Raw genomic sequence first — 20,384 nt, 5'->3', positions numbered from 1 at the left:
CAGTTCTTGATTGCTATGCTTGTATGATCACATGCCATGTCATGTTTAGCCTAGTCAGTATATTTCAAATAGCATGCTTTGAAAATCATATCTGCATCGTATATATGTTTTTGTGAGGTAGATGGTTTCTTACTAAGCTTTTTAGCTTACAGATGCTACTTTTCTTATACTGCAGATACAGGTAAAAGAAAAGTGGACTAATGGAGGCTGGAGGGCAATGCAGATCAAGATGTGTGTGGGAGGAACCTGGAATAAAGATCTGAGGGATCTAGCAAGTTTATCTTATGTTTTAGAATATTTAGCAAGTTAACTGCCTTACAACTTTAGAGAGTTATCTATCAGAACATTGTTAGTTGTTTTTTTGCACTTAGCGTGGTTACTTGTCATGAAGTAATGAATCATATGTCACATCATGTTTAGTATGTTAGCCATTATCTAGTAGAATGTTCATTTAGCTTTTATAGTGTTATATAATGATTTTGGCACGCATCAGTGCAGATATCAGAGTTTCTAATACGAAATCAGAAACCCCTGATCGGCCAGCAGATCGATCAGGGGGTCTCGGATCGGTCGGTAGACCGATCAGGGAGCTGATTTCGGCAGTCCTAACTCTCTGTTCGCAGCTGGACCGTTCGGCAGATCGATCTAGCCGCGAACAGAAAGAATCCCGATAGTTGGATCGCGAACAGCACACCACTGATCGGTCAGCTGACCGATCAGTGAGCCACTGGATCGGTCAGTCCGACCGATCAGTGAGGTCCTGGATCGGTCGGCAGACCGATCCAGGTGCGTACAGAAACTCTAGTGAGTCATGGATCGGTCAGTCGACCGATCCAAAGGTTCTTCCCCGTGCCAGTGTCAGTGGACCGGTCCGTGGATCGATCAGAAGTCCGGTATCAGTGGTGAATACCTCCCCTAGCATGTGTACAATTATTAGGTACATGTAGAACATTCAGTTACAGCGTTCCCAGCAATTAGATTAGCAAAATTTTAATAAACCCAGTTTTCCGCACAGCATATAGACACCAGAAATTGTAGCGACCGGCCTTACAGCCAGTACCCAGAAGGTGGGTCGTTACAGAGTGGTATCAGAGCAGTGTTCCATACTTCCTACATACACATCAGCATTGTACCTGCAGCTTCCAAGTAAGAATACCTCTACTCTCTTTATTGTTCTTGCTTTCCAGTTACAGTTCATGTTTATATGTCTACTGCTTGTTAGTATGTGATAGTTTTAAACATGATATCAGTAGTGATATAACTGTAATTACCTTAGTTATGTTATGTTCTCTATGTCTTTAGAAATGGCACGAGGACGCCAGCCAGAAGGGCACTAGCTCGAGCCCGAAGAGGCGTGCCTCCTCCGGACCTACAGATTAGTGGCTCGATTCTGACTAGCTAACCAAAGAACAGAAATAGCCACCTTAAAGGCTAACCACAGAATACCCCCAGTCACCCCGGAACCGAATTTGACCACTCCGGTAGTCTTAGAGGTTCCACCACCAGCCTACCTAAGACCCAAAGAATGAGCCAAGAAAGGAAGCCTATCCGATCCAGTGGCAGCGAGTCAAGCAGAGAACTTCTCGGGCACTAGTGAATCATGGGATGCACAAGCCCGGTTCAAAACATTGGAGAGCACGATGGAGCTGGCCATAACACGAGAAGGTGAAGTGTGCCTCCTACTAGGAGACGCATGTGGTGGGAAAGAATCGAAACGCGGTGAACCAGATGTCATGGGCTGACTTCGAGAAAGAATTCTTCGAGGAGTTCTTTCACATACGGGTTACAAACCGCCACTACGACGAGTTCACTGAGTTTCGTTAGGGCAACCTATCAGTTGAGGAAGCCGTGAAGAAATTCAACAGGTTGGCTCATCTATGCCAGAGCTAGTCAGCACAGAAAAGGAACGAATCTGGTTGATGCTCAAGATGCTGAGGCCAGAGATAGCAGTGAACGTGGCTGGTGGCATACATAGGCCACAAACCACAGAGGAGTTAGTGAGCAGTGCCTTGACCACAGATCATTACCAGAACAGCATAAAGCAGCAGAAGCAAGTCTCCTCAGAGTCCAAAGGCCAAGGAAACTCTCACCCTCAAAAACAGCAAGGCCACAGCTCTAACTGGAAAGGGAACTCCAACAGCAAGCGCAAATCAGGAAGTGACCCAAAAGGAGGACCATCTAGCAAGCGACCCAGTTATCCAAAGTGTGTTACTTGTGGGAAACTCCACCCAGGGGTTTGTCGCAAGGGCACACGAGGATGCTTTGAATGTGGACAAGAAGGGCACATGGCCAAGCAGTGCCCGAACAAGACCGGTCTTCCTCAGCCACAGCAGATTCAGTATGTAGGCCAGCCAGCTCAGTTATATCAGATGCAGGCTGCTCTAGAAGGTCCACTTATCAGCCAGGGCAGATTAGAAGCCCCTCCAGCTACGGCGAATGCGAGGATCTACTCACTCACCAGGGAGGACGTAAATGCCTCGGCAGTTGTCACAGGTCAGATTAGCATTTTACAGTATAGTGCTACTATTCTATTTGATACTGGGGCAACCCATTCATATATAGCCGGGATGTTTTCCGAAAAATTAGAAATACCCTCAGAGGTACTCGGTGGATAGTTTTTGACGACACTACCTTCAGCATGGCTCAGAGCAGTGCCAGTCATCATAGCAGACAGAGAGCTCTTTTGTGATCCGATAGTGCTAGAAATGACCGACTATGACGTTATCTTTGGAATGGACTTTCCGATCGGATACGGTGCTACCATAGAGTGCCGTAAAAAGTCATCTTCCAACCTCAAGCGGCAGTGCACATCGGAGAACCAAAGAGAAATGCCAAGAAGTTTCTCTCAGCTATGAAACAGAAGCTACTGGATTCGGGATGTACGAGATTCCTAGCACACGTAGTCAACGCCGGGACAAGAACCAACAGCTAGTAGAGGTTCGAGTCGTATGTGACTACCAGTCTTCCCCGAAGAGTTACCAGGCTTAGCACCGACAGGAGATTGACTTTGAGATAGAGCTCATTCGGTACAAATCCTATCTCCAAAGCGCCTATCGCATGGCTCCAGCAGAATCAAGGAACTTGAGGAGCAACTCAGGAGCCGCCGACAAGGATTTTATCGCCCGAGTCACTCACCATGGGGCGCTTTGTATTGTTCGTGAAGAAGAAGGATGGAAGCATGCATCTGTGCATAGAACAGATCACCCAACCAAGTCACGATCAAGAACAGTATCCCTTCCGAATTGATGATCTATTCGATCACCTAAAGGGAGCGGTGTTCTCTAAGATAGATCTCAGATCAGGTTATCATCAGGTAAAGGTTAAAGAAGGGATATACCCAAGACAAGATTGAGACCGGATCACGGACACTCTGAGTTCGTGAGTCATGCCCTTTGCGTGACCAATGCTCGGCTACATTCATGGATCTCATGAATAGAGTATTCAGGAGTATTTAGATAAGTTTGTTATTGTGTTTATCGATGACATTCTTATCTACTCAGAAACTCAGGAAGAACACTCAAGGCACCTGAAACTAGTATTGCAGACCCTTCAGTAGAACCAGCTATACGCCAAATTCACGAAATGTGAATTTTGGTTAGATCAGTGTCCTTCCCGGGTCACATCATCTCAAAGGATGGTATTATGGTAGATCCCGTGAAGATTGAAGCAGTAAGTAACTGGAAGAGACCTAAGAACGCCAAAGAAATCAGGCTTTCTCGGATTAGCAGGATATTACAAAAGTTTGTAGAGGACTTCTCCAGATAGCCTCCCCACCAGCTCTTACCGGAAAGAACAGAAATTTCGGTGATGAGGATGTGAGAACGATCATCGAGCTAAAAGGAGATTAACCAGGTTCTATTTTGGCTCTACGACGACACCAGCTTTGACATCTATAGTGATGCCTCTAAGTTGGGACTAGGAGCGAGACTGATGCAAAACGCAAGGTGATCGCCTATGCCTCCGACAACTCAAGGATTATGAGAAGAATTACCCTACTCATGACCTTGAGCTTGCAGAGTGTTCACTCTCAAAATTTGGAGACATTACTTATATGGAGCTCGGTGCAGAGTGTATACATCAGAGTCAAGTACTTCTTCACTCGAAGGATCTGACATGCGACAGAGCAGATGGCTTGAGCTGGTCAAAGACTACGATATAGACATCCTCTACCATCCGTGGAAAGCCAATAAGGTAGCCGACGACTTAGCAGAAAATCCATGCTACCTTATTATCTCTTCTGACCCATGTCACCGCCCCTACAGAAGGAGATCGTAGATTTCGGTCTCAAGCTCATCGTTGGACAGCTCTCTACTATGACCTTAGAGTCTACCTTGCTTGGTGATATTCAGTTAGCTCAGGAGCAGGACCCTGAAATTCAGAAAATCAAGCAAGGCTAGCAGAATCAGAAAGTAGAGAATTCAGAGTGTCCGATAGGGGGGTGTTGTATTTTGGTGACAGACTCTGTGTTCCAGATCAGGAGGAGCTACGGAGACAGATTTTAGATGAGGCTCACAGGACTCCCTATGCGATGCATCCAGGTTCCACCAAAATGTATCAAGACCTGAAGAAACGTTTGGTGGCCGGATGAGCGAGACATCGCCAGATATGTTAGCATCTGCCTCACCTGTCAGAGGGTCAAGGCAGAACATCAGCGACCAGGAGGAGTTCTGCAGCCTATACAGATTCCAGAATGGAAGTGGGAGGACATCTCTATGGACTTCATAGTGGGACTACCCAGAACCACGAATGGTTTGGATGCCATCTGGGTAATAGTCGACAGGTTGACTAAATCAGCCCACTTTTTAGCTATCAAGATATCCTACTCCATGGAGAAGCTAGCTCAATTGTATCTCCAGGAGATCGTCAGACTTCATGGAGTCCCACGTACCATTATTTCAGACAGAGACAGCAGATTTACATCACACTTCTGGGAGTGTGTACAGTCAGCATTGGGCACGAAGTTAAAGTTCAGCATAGCATTCCATCCGCAGACAGATGGTCAGACAGAGCGAGTAAATCAGGTACTCGAAGATATGCTCCGAGCGTGTGCCCTAGACTTCAAGGGAAGTTGGTGCAAATATCTGAGCTTAGCAGAATTTGCATACAACAACAGCTATCAGGCCACTATCGGCATGACACCTTACGAGGCTCTCTATGGGCGGAGGTGTAGATCTCCAATCTCCTGGTATGAGAGTGGTGAACAGAAGGAACTAGAGCTTCAGATAAATCTAGTAGCAGATACCACAGCAGCTATACAGCAGATCCGCCAGAGGATAGAGACAGCTCAGAGCCGCCAGAAAAGCTATGCTGATACACGGCGTAGACCCTTAGAGTTTTCAGTTGGGGATTCAGTGTTCCTCAGAGTAGCTCCCATGAAGGGAATAATGCGTTTTGGGAAGAAGGGCAAGCTAAGTCCCAGATACGTGGGACCATACCTTATCACTAGAAGAGTGGGCAAGGTAGCATATGAGCTAGAGCTACCTCAGGAAATGTCAGCTGTCCACAACGTATTTCATGTCTCTATGCTGAAGAAGCATACCCCAGATGCCACCCAGGTGATTGAGCCCCAATCAGTACAGATCCACGAAGATCTCAGCTATGACAGTCGGCCTATTCAGATAATAGATCGAGCAGTTAAGACATTGCGGAACAAGGAAGTACCGTTAGTAAAGGTCATTTGGCAAAGTCACACAGCAGCAGAGGCAACTTGGGAGACAGAAGCCAGCATGAGACAGAAGTACCCAGAATTGTTTTAAGTTTGAGGACGAACTTTTTATAAGGTATGGGGGATTGTAACGCCCGAAAATTATCAAACTTGCATTAGAATTATTCTATGATTTTTTTGGAATTTTTAGATATTTTTCCGGAATTTTCCTAGTAGCGGAAGTAGCAAAAGTAATTGGATAAGCAAAATGGTTTAAGCGGGAATCGAACCCGGGACCTCTCGGGTCCACTAAACCTTTAGTTAGCCTTAGTAACCGGTGAACCCAGCAGGGCCGTGCTGAAAGAAAGAGGAACCAATTATATTTATATTAGAGTTGGGTTCAATAACCCACTTAATATAAATTAAGAACTTAAGTTGGGTTTGGTTTAATTTGGTTCGGCAGCCCTCTCCTCACAAAACCTCACGCCACTTTCTTTCTCCAAACCCTCACGCCGAACACCTCTCCCTCTCCTCCTTCTCTCGGCGCCACAACAAGGGAAGACCTAGGGTTTTTCCCTAGGGCCCAAGGACACTTTCTGGCGACGATTTCAGCACAAGGACGTTCCCCTCCGCGAGTAGAGCACGTGGACGCGAGCGAATCGTCGGGAAGTCGTCTCCACCGGAATTTCTAGCGATTAGATTTGTAAGAAATCTAGCACACAAGGTAAGAAACCCCTCACCTGCAGTATAATAGCTTTCGTTTGAGTTTTTATGCTTTAGTTAGGATGTATGCGGATTTTTATCGATATCTAGGGTGTATTTAACTCTCTTCGCAGATTAGGAATTTAGTTGAGCACCTCTAGATGGGCCGGGCACGTCTTCCCTCTTCAGATAGGAGGTTAGACGTTGTCGGGTGCCTAGAGGTGGTCTCCCTAATGGGGGAGAAGAGTTAGAGCATCCTAGGGGCTCGATTAAATGTCGAGCTCAGTAATAGACAGTTTCAAGAACTTATTAAATGCACTAGAAGCATTTAAAACAGCAAATTAGTTTATTTCAACTTATGTAGGACTACAGTCGAATGGGTGGGCTCCCACAGTCGCCTCTAGATTCAGACAACCTAGTTCTAGGTTCAGATAACCTAGATTCAGCAAAATAAGTATATAACGTTCAGTATTTTACTTTCAGCAGTGGCACTGTATTGGATTAGATATCCACTGGGCTGGACTCCCATAGTCGTCCCTAGGTTTAGCTAACCTAGTAAACCCTACTAGATTCGGAACTTGCAATCTCGGGTTTGGATAGGGATGCGCGCATAGCAAGTACAGTTGCCAGGGCCCATCAGCAGCATGTTTAGTATTTTCACTTATTATATGTATAGCTTTTCAAATTCACAATCAGTTGTGTGAGTTCAGCTTAGTTTCAGTACCAGCTCAGTTAGGTTAGTACAGATCATGATCAGTTTAGTTCAGTTCCATGGTTTGTTTTCAGTTTCAGTTTTCATGCTCAGCTCTATTTTCACAAGTATGATAGCTTGTGTTCAGTTCTTGATTGCTATGCTTGTATGATCACATGCCATGTCATGTTTAGCCTAGTCAGTAAATTTCAAATAGCATGCTTTGAAAATCATATCTGCATCGTATGCATGTTTTTGTGAGGTAGATGGTTTCTTACTAAGCTTTTTAGCTTACAGATGCTACTTTTCTTATACTGCAGATACAGGTAAAAGAAAAGTGGACTAGTGGAGGCTGAAGGGCAATGCAGATCAAGATGTGTGTGGGAGGAACCTAGAATAAAGATCTGAGGGATCTAGCAAGTTTATCTTATGTTTTAGAATATTTAGCAAGTTAACTGCCTTACAACTTTAGAGAGTTATCTATCAGAACATTGTTAGTTGTTTTTCTGCACTTAGCGTGGTTACTTGTCATGAAGTAATGAATCATATCTCACATCATGTTTAGTATTTAGCCATTATCTAGTAGAATGTTCATTTAGCTTTTATAGTGTTATATAATGATTTTGGCACGCATCAGTGCAGATATCAGAGTTTCTGATACGAAATCAGAAACCCCTGATCGGCCAGCAGATCGATCAGGGGGTCTCGGATCGGTCGGTAGACCGATCAGGGAGCTGATTTCGGCAGTCCTAACTCTCTGTTCGCAGCTGGACCGTTCGGCAGATCGATCTAGCCGCGAACAGAAAGAATCCCGATAGTTGGATCGCGAACAGCACACCACTGATCGGTCAGCTGACCGATCAGTGAGCCACTGGATCGGTCAGTCCGACCGATCAGTGAGGTCCTGGATCGGTCGGCAGACCGATCCAGGTGCGTACAGAAACTCTAGTGAGTCATGGATCGGTTAGTCGACCGATCCAAAGGTTCTTCCCCGTGCCAGTGTCAGTGGACCGGTCCGTGGACCGATCAGAAGTCCGGTATCAGTGGTGAATACCTCCCCTAGCATGTGTACAATTATTAGGTACATGTAGAACATTCAGTTACAGCGTTCCCAGCAATTAGATTAGCAAAATTTTAATAAACCCAGTTTTCCGCACAGCATATAGACAGCAGAAATTGTAGCGACCGGCCTTACAGCCAGTGCCCAGAAGGTGGGTCGTTACACATCCACATGCTTCTGCCATCTGGATAAGTCTTTGTTCAATCGACCGATCTTGTTGTTCGATTGACCGATCCCGCTGACCTCATTGGTCTATCTGATCCGATCCACCCGGCTCGACCAGGTTACGACTTATCCTCGGTTCGATTGACCGATCACTAGGTTTGGTTGATCTATCCCTCAATCTAAATCAGTCTGCAGTACTGAGGTTCGGTCGACGGATCCAAAGGTTCGGTCGATCGATCAAGGTCGAATCTAACCTTGAACAAAATGTTAGTCTCCTGCAAAACAGAGTTAGCACATAGCAGATAATATGTAATAAAAAGCTTTTGAATGCCTTCGGACTGTCCGATTCTGACTTCGGATTTCCTCCAAAAACCTTAGGTTAAACCGATGCCTAATGTTCCCTCTACATGGAGCGCGTCCTCACCTACTCCTCTCAGGAGGGTTTACCTGTTGCAAGATCGGCCCTCCAGACCGACTGAACTTTCTGCCTAGGGTTACCGCCCCCTAGGATTTTCTTCAACCTAGGGTTACCACCCCTTAGAACCTAGGGTTACCACCCCCTACGATTTTCCTCATCTTAGGATTACCACCCCCTAGGACCTAGCGTTACCACCCCCTAGGATTTTCCTCATCCTAGGGTTACCTCCCCGTAGGACCTAGGGTTACCACCCCTTAGGGTTTTCTTTAGCCTAGGGTTACCACCCCCTAGGACTTAGGGTTACCACCCCCTAGGGTTTTCCACCTTCCTAACCGCGGCTAGTACTTTCCATCACCTAGGGTTACCGCCCCCTAGGACCTAGGGTTACCACCCCCTACGATTTTTCACCTGCCTAGAATCCATTGGGACTTTTGCCTAAGACAACTTAGGACTTTCCTGCAAGCTCAATGAACCTTGTTAGATAACAAGACAACTTAACTTTGGACCCATTGACATAATCAAAACACAGGTTCGATCGTCGGATGCTTCCCGCACCAACAATCTCCCCCTTTTGATTATGGCAACACGGTTCAAAGTTAAGTAAAATATAACAAAAAAAAAATAAAGAAATTTAAGCATGAGCATAAATACAATAATTTGTAAAAATTTTCCTTATGCTCCCCCTTTCATAAAAAATTATATTTAAATTTTTAACTTTGACTTTTCTCTCCCCCTTTGACATAATACTAAGTAGAGAAAAGGTTGTTTTACATGGAAAGATAAAATAAATATTTATTCTATTTAACTTTAAGCTCCCCCGAAGGGTAGCACTTAAAAAATACTTAGCTAATTTTTAAACATTTGAAGAAAAAAAAATTAGCTAAACTTAGCTTTTTGAAAATAAGTACTTTGAAACACAATTAGCTAATTTAGAAATACTTTAAAAATAATTAGCTTTTTTCAAAAAAAATAACTTAGCAAAATTTTAGCTTTGAAAATTACTTTAAAAAATATAGCTAATCTTAGGTTTCGAAGCTATCTTAGCTTTTTCCAAAAAGTAACTTAGCTAATTTTTTAGCTTTGAAAATAATTATTTTGTCAAGTACTTAGCTTTCTGAAAAAAAAAACTTAGCTTTAAAAAGTTTGATTTTGAGAGATACTTAGCTTTTAAAAGAATTTTGATAGGGACTAAGCTTTTTTAAAAAAGAGTTTGATGAAAAACATAGTTATTTGAAAAGGTTTTGATAGAAAGTATAGTTTAAATACTTAGTTTGAAAAATACTTAGCTAAAAAAATGTTTTTAGATAAAAAGCATAGTTACAAACTTAAAATTTTTCAAAAATATTTGAACTTGATTTTTCAAATAAGGTTTATTTTCAAAAATAGTTAAACACTGAACTTATTTAAAAAATTTGAAAAAAAAAATATTTTAAAAAAATAAAAATTAATAGTTTAACCTTCCTTTCACTCCCCTTAATTAATGCCAAAAATGAGTGTTTTAAATTTTAGGGTATCCTAGAGTCCAATCATGTAAAACAAAAATATAAAAATTGTTATTTATTTTCCTAATTTTCCATCGCATCCCTTTTAGGTTATCAAGCATGTTTAGCTTATGAGTTTGTGTGAGATGAAGTTATATTAATCTTGAAGATGATTTTATATATAATTTTGAAAAATATTTATGATATTTAAAATTTAATTTGGATTTTTTAAAAAAATTGAATTTGAGAATTTAAAACATATGTGTGAATTTTGAATGACTTTGAATTTTAAATTTTGGAATATAAGTTTGGATTTTGAATAAGTTAAAATTTTAAAATATAAGTGTAAATTTAAAATTTAAGGGTTAATTATCATTTGGAAAGAATTAAAATTTTGAAGGTTAATTATAATTTGAAAATCAATCAAATTTGAAAGTTAATTATAGTTTTGAAAATTAATTAGATTGTGAAAGTTATATAGTTTTGAAATTAATTAAGTTTTTAAAATTAATTAAGCTTTTGAAATTAATTAAGCTTTTAAATTGATTAATCTTTTGAAATTAATTATAATTTAATTATGATTTTGAAATTAATTAATTTGGTTTGGGTAACTACTTTATGTTTTAAATCTAGAACCATCTAACTCTTTTCTAGATTTTCAATCAGGGAACCTTAATAGTTTTTGTGAGATGGTTAATTTAATCTTCAATTTAAATTCTAATCTAAGGATTGACTTACAATTGAGTTAGACTAAAGTTTTACAATTAGTTAATTAAATATTTATTTCAATAATTGGCTTCCAAGCTGTGGCAAGGCACTAGACCTTCTTGGATATGGGATCATCCACCACTTCTAGATAAAACCTTTCAAAGAAATTGGATATTTAATTTCCTTTCTAAATATCCTTGGTCTAACTAGTCAAGTGTGAATCAAGCCTAAGTCCTTATCTATCCTAGTCTATGCATGAATAATAAAAATCAGTAAATCAAACATTAGACAATTCTATTTTATGATAAAAATGGTCTTTTTATTGGTTCCCCCTGGATCATAGCTTCAATAGGGTCTATCAAGATAGTGAATTTGATCCTTGGGACCCAATATTGATTGAGTCCAACTTGACTAATCAGATTGGACTTGGGAACTCATGCTTGGATTAAGTTTCTATTTGATCGATTTACTAATGATAAGTAGGATCTAAATCTTTGTTTGGGCTTGTATCCAAGTCCAGTTCGGTTGTATACGTCCCTTTGTATTCTTGGAATCCAAAGTGAACCATCCCAATGAGTCCTTGAGTTCTTTGACTTAAGTTTTCAAATTGAAATTTTCTTCCTGAACTTGCTCAGTCAAATAACTTAGGTTAGTCTCCTCCTTAAGGATTGTTATCTCCTTTAGGAGTGACTTGACCCGAACATTGGATTTGTCCAATTTCTTTAATAAATAAGAAACTAAATTTTGTAAATCATCTATGTTAGTACTAGAAATTAGAGAGCTTACAATGTGATTAGGCCCTTCGGAAATAGATATGGATCCGTCCGTGGCTTCTCTCGGATTCGATTTCTGATTCTCTCTCGATATCATACTCAAACTCGGTTTTGGCAACGTATGCTTGTATTGGTAGAGCAAGGAAGCTTGCTTGCTCGTGTTCTTCGTTGGAATTTTCAGAGGATTTAGACCACATTACTTTCAAGGCCTTCCTTCTTCTTTGCTTCTGGTTCAGACACTCCAGCTTGTAGTGTCCCTTCTGGTTGCAGCCGTAGCATATAACTCCAGAATTGACCTTCGTATTCAATTGAGTCACCTTCTTCTTTTTGCACATTTTTCATACCAATTTTATGTGCTCGGTAGTAATTTCATCGTCTTCTGAGTTTGGTTCATCTTCGGACTCAGGTTTGGTTTGGCGCTTGACTTTTGGTTCTGTTGTTCTACTTGTACCTACAATCAAAACAATACCTTTCTCACCCGGTAATGCATTAGTCTGCTCATGCAATTCAAATTCTGAAAATAACTTGTCTAGTCTAATTAAAGAAAGGTCCTTGGATACTTTATAAGTATCTACCATTGATGTCCATAAGGTATTCCTCGGAAAAGCATTAAATGCATACCTTATTACATCGCGGTTTTCCACTTTCTGCCCGATCGTGTGAAGTCCGTTCAGTAGATCTTGTATGCGAGCATAAAGCTGGCTCACTGACTCACCATCCTGCATTTTTATATTATACAATTTATTTAATATTAAATCATATTTACTTACCTTAGTATCGGAAGTGTCTTCGTGCAGCTTGATCAGCTTCTCCCATAGTTCATTTGCACTTGAGAACGGGCAAACTCGGTTCAATTCTTCTTTGGTTAAGCTGCATTGAAGAGTTTGTGTTGCTTTTGCATTAGCTTCAATTTTCTTACAAGTTGGTGTGTCCCATTTATCGCAGGGGATAAGTGCTCTGGTGTTGTCGACTGGTAGGGAGAAGCCCGTTTGAATGATGATCCACATCTCGAGTCAGGTTTGGAGGTAGTACTTCATTCGGCCCTTCCAGTAGTCAAAATCTTCGCCAAAGAAAAGAGGCGGGCGGGCTGTGCTGTGGCCGTCTTGGTGGACTATTAAAACAAGAATCTCGCACACAAAAGAAAAATAACAAATGTTCCAAGACTTGGTCTTGGATTAGTAGTGTGGTAGAAAAGTAAAACTAGTAATTCACTAATTTAATAAAAATTGATTAAAACAACTATTAATTGTTTTTAAAAAAGCAGCCCCCTTTGCTCCATTGGTGGTTTCACCAATTTAGAGCGGCCTAGCTCTGATACCAATTGTAGGATCGTAGACATACTAGAGGGGGTGAATAGCACACCTTGCTTTTTCACTCGTTTCGTAAAACAAATAGAATATGCAGCGGAATAAGGAAGGAGAACAAGAGTAATGCAAACACAATTTTCTTTTACTTGGTTCAGATCCTGTGGCAACTCCTACTCCAAGACCCGCGATCGTTGGTCGCTTTCGGTGGGCAATCACTATAAGTTCGGAAAATCTTTACAAAGAAACAATACAAGTACGAAGCTTTACAAATATGAATTACAACTTGTTACCGATGACTTAGTGAAATCAATCTTCTGGCTTTAATCATCCTCGAAACAGCGTTTAGACGTTTCAGAGTGTGCACAGACGTTTGTTCTTAATCTCAAAATTATTGTTGTTAAAGCTATTGGTCAACCCTCCTTTTATAGTCGAGGTAGACCTAATCCAGATCCACTGATCTCAGGGTCAGTCTTTGACCTGACTATGATCGGTTGATCGATCTAGGTGTTCGGTCGATCGAACCCTCTGAACCTGCCTAGCTTCTCGTCCATATGCTTCTGCCACCTGGATAAGTCTTCATTCGGTCGACCGATCCTGTCGTTCGGTCGATCGATCCCGCTAACCTCATTAGTCTATCTGATCCTATCCACCTGGCTGACCAGGTCACGGTTTATCCTCGGTTCGATCGACCGATCACCAGGTTCAGTCGATTGATCCCTCGATCGAACTCGGTTTGCACTACTGAGGTTCAGTCGACCGATCCAAAGGTTCAGTTGACCGATCAAGGTCGAATCTAACCCTGCATAAAATGTTAATCTCCTGCAAAATAGAGTTAGCACATAGCAGATAATATGTAATAAAAAGCTTTTGACAGCCTTCGGACTGTCCGGTTCTGACTTCAGATTTCCTTCGAAAACCATAGATCGAATCAACGCCTACTATTCCCTCTACGGGGAACACGTCCTCACCTACTCCTCTCAGGAGAGTTTATCTATTGCCAGATCGGTCCTCCAGATCGACTGGACTTTCTGCCTAAGGTTACCACCCCTAGGACCTAGGGTTACCACCCCCAAGACCTAGGGTTACCACTCCCTAGGGTTTTCTTCAACCTAGGGTTACCACCCCTTAGGACCTAGGGTTACCACCCCCTAGGGTTTTCCTCAGTTACCACCCCCTAGGACCTAGGGTTACCACCCCCTAAGATTTTCCTCAACCTAGGGTTACTGCCCCTAGGACCTAGGATTACCACCCCTACAGTTTTCTTCAGCCTAGGGTTACCACCCCCTAGGGTTTTCCACCTGCCTAACCATAGCTAGAACTTTCCATCACCTAGGGTTATCACCCCCTACAACCTAGGGTTACCACCCCCTAAGGTTTTCTTTAGCCTAGGGTTTCCACCCCTTAGGACCTAGGGTTATCACCCCCTAGGGTTTTCCACCTGCCTAACCGCAGATAGGACTTTCCATCACCTAGGGTTACCACCCCATAGGACCTAGGGTTACCACCCCCTTAGGATTTTCCACCTGCCTAGAATCCACTAGGACTTTTGCCTAAGACAACTTAGGACTTTTCTGTAAGCTCAATGAACCTTGTTAGATAATAAGACAACTTAACTTTGTGTTAGAGTGTATACTAAAAGTCTAGTTTTTTGTAAACATTTATATTGAAATAAAGAATCACATTAGTCAAATGTCTACATTTATATGCTAAGTGTAGTTGTTCAATTAATTTATATTGTAGATAATATGGAGTGTGGTGTCACACATAGAAGATCATGTTATCAGTTCATTATAAATTATAAATAGTAGCTCACAACTAAGATGGATAGGAACAAACCGTTGGAAAAGTCGTAGTGTAATTTGGTATTAGTTTATCTTGACTATAAAATTATACTAGTACACTTTGAGTGTATTGAGCAGGACCATTTGAGCTAGTTTCTTTTTATACTGACTGAATAAAAGAACAAGACCTCTATTATTATGGAAGTGTGTGCTCTTTGTTATAGTGTATACTGAAAGCCTAAGCTTTTATAAACATTTATTTTGAATAAAGAATCACATTTGGTCAAATTATCTACATTTGTTTGTAGTTGTTCAATTAATTTATATTGTAGATAACATAGTATGTGGTGTCACATACAGAAGATAATGTTATCAGTACCTTATAAATTATAAACAGTAGCTCACGACCAAAATGGAAAGGAACAAACCATTGGAAGGTCGTAGTGTAATTAGATATTAGTTTATCTTAACTATATAATTACACTAGTACACTTAGAGTGTATTGAGTAGGACCATCAGAGGTTGTTTCTTTTATACTGACTTTATAAAGGAACAAAGACCTCAGTTATTATGGAAGTGTGTGCTCTTAATCCTAATATAATAACAAGCACATATATTTGATATTTATTTTTTTAAATTTATTAATGGGTGAGATTTAGTTTGATAAATCAATAAGCCCGATAAGTTGGGAAATGATATCACTTATAGTGTGTGTTGTTGATTATAGAAGGAAACTGTGTCCTAGTGATCTAGGTTGATAATGTCCCCAAGAAGAGCTCATAAGGATTGTCATGTTAAACCCTGCAGGTGGACTTAGTCTGACATGATGATAAGGTTGAGTGGTACTATTCTTGGACTAAGATATTAATTAAATGAGTTGTCAGTAACTCATTTAATTAGTGGACATTCGACATCTTAAACACAGGGAGACTAACACACTCATAATAAGAAGGAGCCCAAAAATGTAATTTGGGATTGGTGCGGTAGTTCAATAATATTTCTCTAGTGGAATGAATTATTATTGATAAAATTAAGTTGTGTGTTCGGGGCGAACACGAGATGCTTAATTTTATCGGGAGACCAAAATCAATTCCTCCTCTCGGTCCCTATCGTAGCCTCTTCTTTATAGAGTACTATACCCACCTTCATACTCATGTTGTAGGGGTCGGCCAAGCTAGCTTGTGGATCAAGCTAGGGTTGGCCAAGCCTTGGTTCATGGGTGGTCAGCCCTAGCTTGAACCCAAGCTTAGGTAGCCAGCCCTATTAAATTAATAAAGAATTTTAATTTTAAAATTTTCTTATGTGAAAGATATAATTTATTTGAGAGATTAAAAATTAAAATATCTCTTTTATAAGATTCTACAAAAGATTAAAGAAAGGGATTAAATCTCTTTCCTTATTTGTAGATTGGAAAGATATTTTATTTTTCTTCTTTGTAAATTATTCATATGTTGAAAAAATAGAGATTTCTTTTTATCAACCATGAAGGGATTTTAAAGGGAAATTTTATTTTTTAAAATTTCCGAAGACAAATAAGGAATTTTAATTGTTGATTGAAAATTACCTTGTTTGATCTTTATGAGGTGGCCAACCATGATATGATCAATTAGGAAATTTTATTTAATTTTTTTCTTAATTAATTCATGTCAAGGAAAGTTAAGGAAATTTTATTGTAATTAAATTTCCTTATTTGCCAAAGCCAGGGATTATAAAAGAGGGGGTTTTGGGTGCCTTGAAGGTGAGCAACCTCTATTATTTTCTCCCTCTTTTCTTCCTTGGTGTGGCCGACTCTTCCTTTTCTCTTCACTCCATCCTTGTGGCCGAAAATCTCTTCTCTCTTGGAGATCAAGGTGTGGCCGGATTCTAGCTTGGAGAAGAAGGAGAGAAAGCTTGCATCCCTTGGAGCATTGGTGGTGGTTTCTCTTCATCCTTGGAGGTGCTCTTGTTGTGGCCGAACCTTGCAAGGAGGAAAATAAGGCGCTTTGGTGGTTTCTCATCTCGAAAGATCGTTGCCCACACAACGTCCGAGGTTAGAAGAGGAATACGGTAGAAGACCTAGAGGTTTTTGTTTGCAAAAGAAAAGGTATACTAGTATTTAATTTCCACATCATACTAGTTTTATTTCTTTGTAAAAATACCAAATACAAGAGGCATGCGATTCTAGTATTTCAAATTTGTTTTCGATGTTGTGTTCTTTTGTTTTTCTTTTCCTTGTTATTTGATTGTTCTTTTTGGTTGACCTAAAGTTATTTAATGAAATTAAATATTAGCTTTCCTTAAAAGGCATTGTCTAGGCGGTGGTGGTTGTTCTCATATCCAAGAAGGCCATGTGTCTCACCATGCAATCCTGGAAGCCAATTTTGGAAATTAATATTTAATGGAATTAATAACCTAGGTGATTTGGATCGAACGTGTTAAGTTCCGCAAGAGATCCAAGTCTAAACCTAAAAGAACAAATAAATTAAACTTTGGATCAAACGTGTTAAGTTCCGCAGACGATCCAAGTTTAATTTAAAAGAACACATGGTAGCTAGGAAAAGGTTCAGACCTTTGTACAAAATTTTTGTACAGTGGAACCATTAGCTTTTCCGAGTAGCAACCAACAATTGGTATCAGAGCTAGGGTTTTGCCTCTGTGTATTTGGTATTAGTTTAATTATGCACATGTCATACATAATTTAGGCAGGTTAATAGTAGGATGTGCTAACTTTGTGGATGCAGGATCCAACTATTATGGCTTATAGTTATTATGTGTGTGATTGGACCCTTGGACATGTCAAGGGTATTTTATTGTGTGTGCATGATTATATTATAAAATACAACAGGAGCTGTATTTAGTTTTATTAGGATTTTATTTTTTGATCTAGTTACATGTACATTCCTTCGAGGAATATAGGATCGAAAAATGTAAAATTCTATTTATGTCGCGGATCGAATCTTGCAAGGCGTGGAACCTTTTGAGAACCAGAGGCGCAGCGGAACAAGGAGCAAGATGGATGCGACAACTAGACTCGGTGGCAGTGGCCAAAGATGGCAGCAGCTAGGGTTGGCGACACACGGAGGAGAACTATAGATAAAAGTCATAATAGTTGAAAATTAGTTTTTCTATTTATTGCTTTTATACTATGCTGTGTGTGCATGTTAGTATACATTTTTAGTAGGCTAGCATAGTCAAAATTCCTTATTTCAAATAACTAAGTGGGAGAGGGATTTTAAATAAATTCCACCGTCTCCATTACTGGTTTGTAAGTGATGCAAAAAAACTTGCGTGTTGGCTCTGAGTGCCTTCCTCTATATCGGATGAGTTTGTTTGTGGATCACTAGAACAAACTTCCATTTTGGATGACTATAGGAAGTTAATTAAGAGCGTGTGATCTTCCCCATCGGAAGGGGCACAATCTTATTAACGGACTTAGTGTCAAGTGATGGTATACACTTAGACACGTCTAATAGTATCCTCCCCATCGGAGTCACTGCTATTATTCGTGTGACCAAAGGAAACCAACTATTAATTTTATTTGTCAAAAAGTTAGGTTGACAAGATAATAAAATTAATGGGTTAAACCCTCCTTTTACCAATGTTGAATTTGTATACGTCCACACTATCGTGGCATATAAAATTCGTGGTGTTTTGAAGTGTTGGTTAATTTAAAATAGTATTGTTTGAGGAATCAATATTATTCTAAATTTAGAGTTCTGACCAAAAGTTATTTGTGATTCTTAGGATGACTTTCAACCCACTGGCCATCATACTAAAAGAGAATAGACTTACTGGTCCTAACTACATAGATTGGAAAAGGAACCTGGACATTGTTCTTACTGCTGAAAGCTATAAGTTTGTACTGACTGAACCTTGCCCTGATACACCCAATGGTGAATCTACCCAAGAGGAGATTGAGTATCATAGGAAATGGGTAAAAGCAGATGAGATGGCGCGGTGTTACATTTTGGCTTCAATGTCAAATGTATTGCAACATCGGCATCAAGATTTACCAACAGCCTATGATATTATGAATAATCTCAAGGAACTCTTTGGTCACCAGGATCGGGCCTCTAGGCAAGAAGCCATGAGAAAGATAATGACAGCCACCATGCAAGAGGGTACTCCTGTGAGGGATCATATCCTAAAGATGATGGCTTATCTGAATGAAATACAAATCCTTGGAGGAGAAATTGATGGGGAATCCCAGATCGATATGATCCTCCAGACATTACCTAGAAGTTTTGAGCAATTCCGCCTGAATTACAATATGAATAAAAGGGTATATTCATTGGCGGAATTACTGACAGAACTTCAGGCAGTAGAAGGTTTGTTTCGTCACAATTCTCAGATTCACTATGCTGAAAATGGTTCTACTTCTAAATCGAAAGGAAAGAAGAAGAAGAAACAAGTTAGCTCAGCAAAGAAAGTGAATAAATCTCATAGTACAGGAGCTAAAGCTGGAATGAAGAAGCCGAAGGGCAAGTGCTTCATTTGCAAGCAGTCAGGGCATTGGAAGGCGGATTGTCCTCGTAGGAATCAAAACAACAAAGGTATATCTCATGCTTTGGTTGTTGAAACATGTTTAGCGGTATTATCTACTAGCACCTGGTGTGTAGATACGGGAGCCACTGATCATGTCTACAATTCTTTGCAGGGGTTCTAGGAAACCCGACGACTATATAAAGGGTAGATAACCGTCTACATGGGCAATGCTATTAAGGTGGCGGCTGTTGCAGTGGGAGACGTCTACTTATCTTTTGATAGAAATAGGAAGTTGGTTTTAAGAAATTATCTTTATGTACCCAGTTTTAGAAAGAATTTAATTTCAGTTTCTAAATTGTTTTTGGATGAATATTCTGTTTCTTTTAATAACAATGTAGTTATAAAGAGAAATAAAGTGATTATCTGTTCTGGTGCATTAGTTGGCAATTTATATACTTTAAATCTAATTTCTCCCACAAAGCAAAATATGGAAATTTATAACACATCTTCTAACACTAATAAGAGAAAACAACCTTCGGAAACGAACCAAGCATATCTTTGGCATCTAAGGCTTGGTCATATTAACTTAAGTAGGATTCAAAGGCTTATAGTCGATGGACTCTTGGGTTCATTAGAGTTGGAAAATTTTCCAACTTGTGAATCTTGCTTGGAAGGTAAAATGACCAAGAGGCCTTTTAAGGCCAAGGGGTATAGAGCCGAAGAAGTGTTAGGATTGGATCATTCTGATTTGTGTGGTCCTATGTCTATCCAGGCGAGAGGTGGTTTTGAATATTTTGTCTCTTTTATAGATGATTATTCAAGATACGGATACATTTACCTAATGCGCCGCAAGTCCGAGTGCTTTGATAAGTTCAAAGAGTACAAGGCTGATGTGGAGAAACGACTAGGTAAAAGTATCAAGACACTACGATCTGATCGTGGTGGCGAATACCTCTTAGGAGAGTTTAGGAATTACTTATCAGAGGTCGGGATTCAATCTCAATTGTCCGCACCTGGTACACCCCAACAAAATGGTGTGGCAGAACGAAGGAATAGGACTTTTATGGAGATGGTTAGATCGATTATGAGTTATTCAGAATTACCAAATTTGTTTTGGGGATACGCTCTGGAAACGGCAGCGCGCATTCTGAACTTAGTACCTTCTAAATCAGTATCTTCTACTCCCACAA

The sequence above is a fragment of the Zingiber officinale genome, chromosome 6A (assembly GCF_018446385.1).
Source record: "Zingiber officinale cultivar Zhangliang chromosome 6A, Zo_v1.1, whole genome shotgun sequence".
NCBI lineage: Eukaryota > Viridiplantae > Streptophyta > Magnoliopsida > Zingiberales > Zingiberaceae > Zingiber > Zingiber officinale.
The sequence above is the reverse complement of the archived record's forward strand: the minus strand, read 5'-3'. Positions refer to the sequence as shown.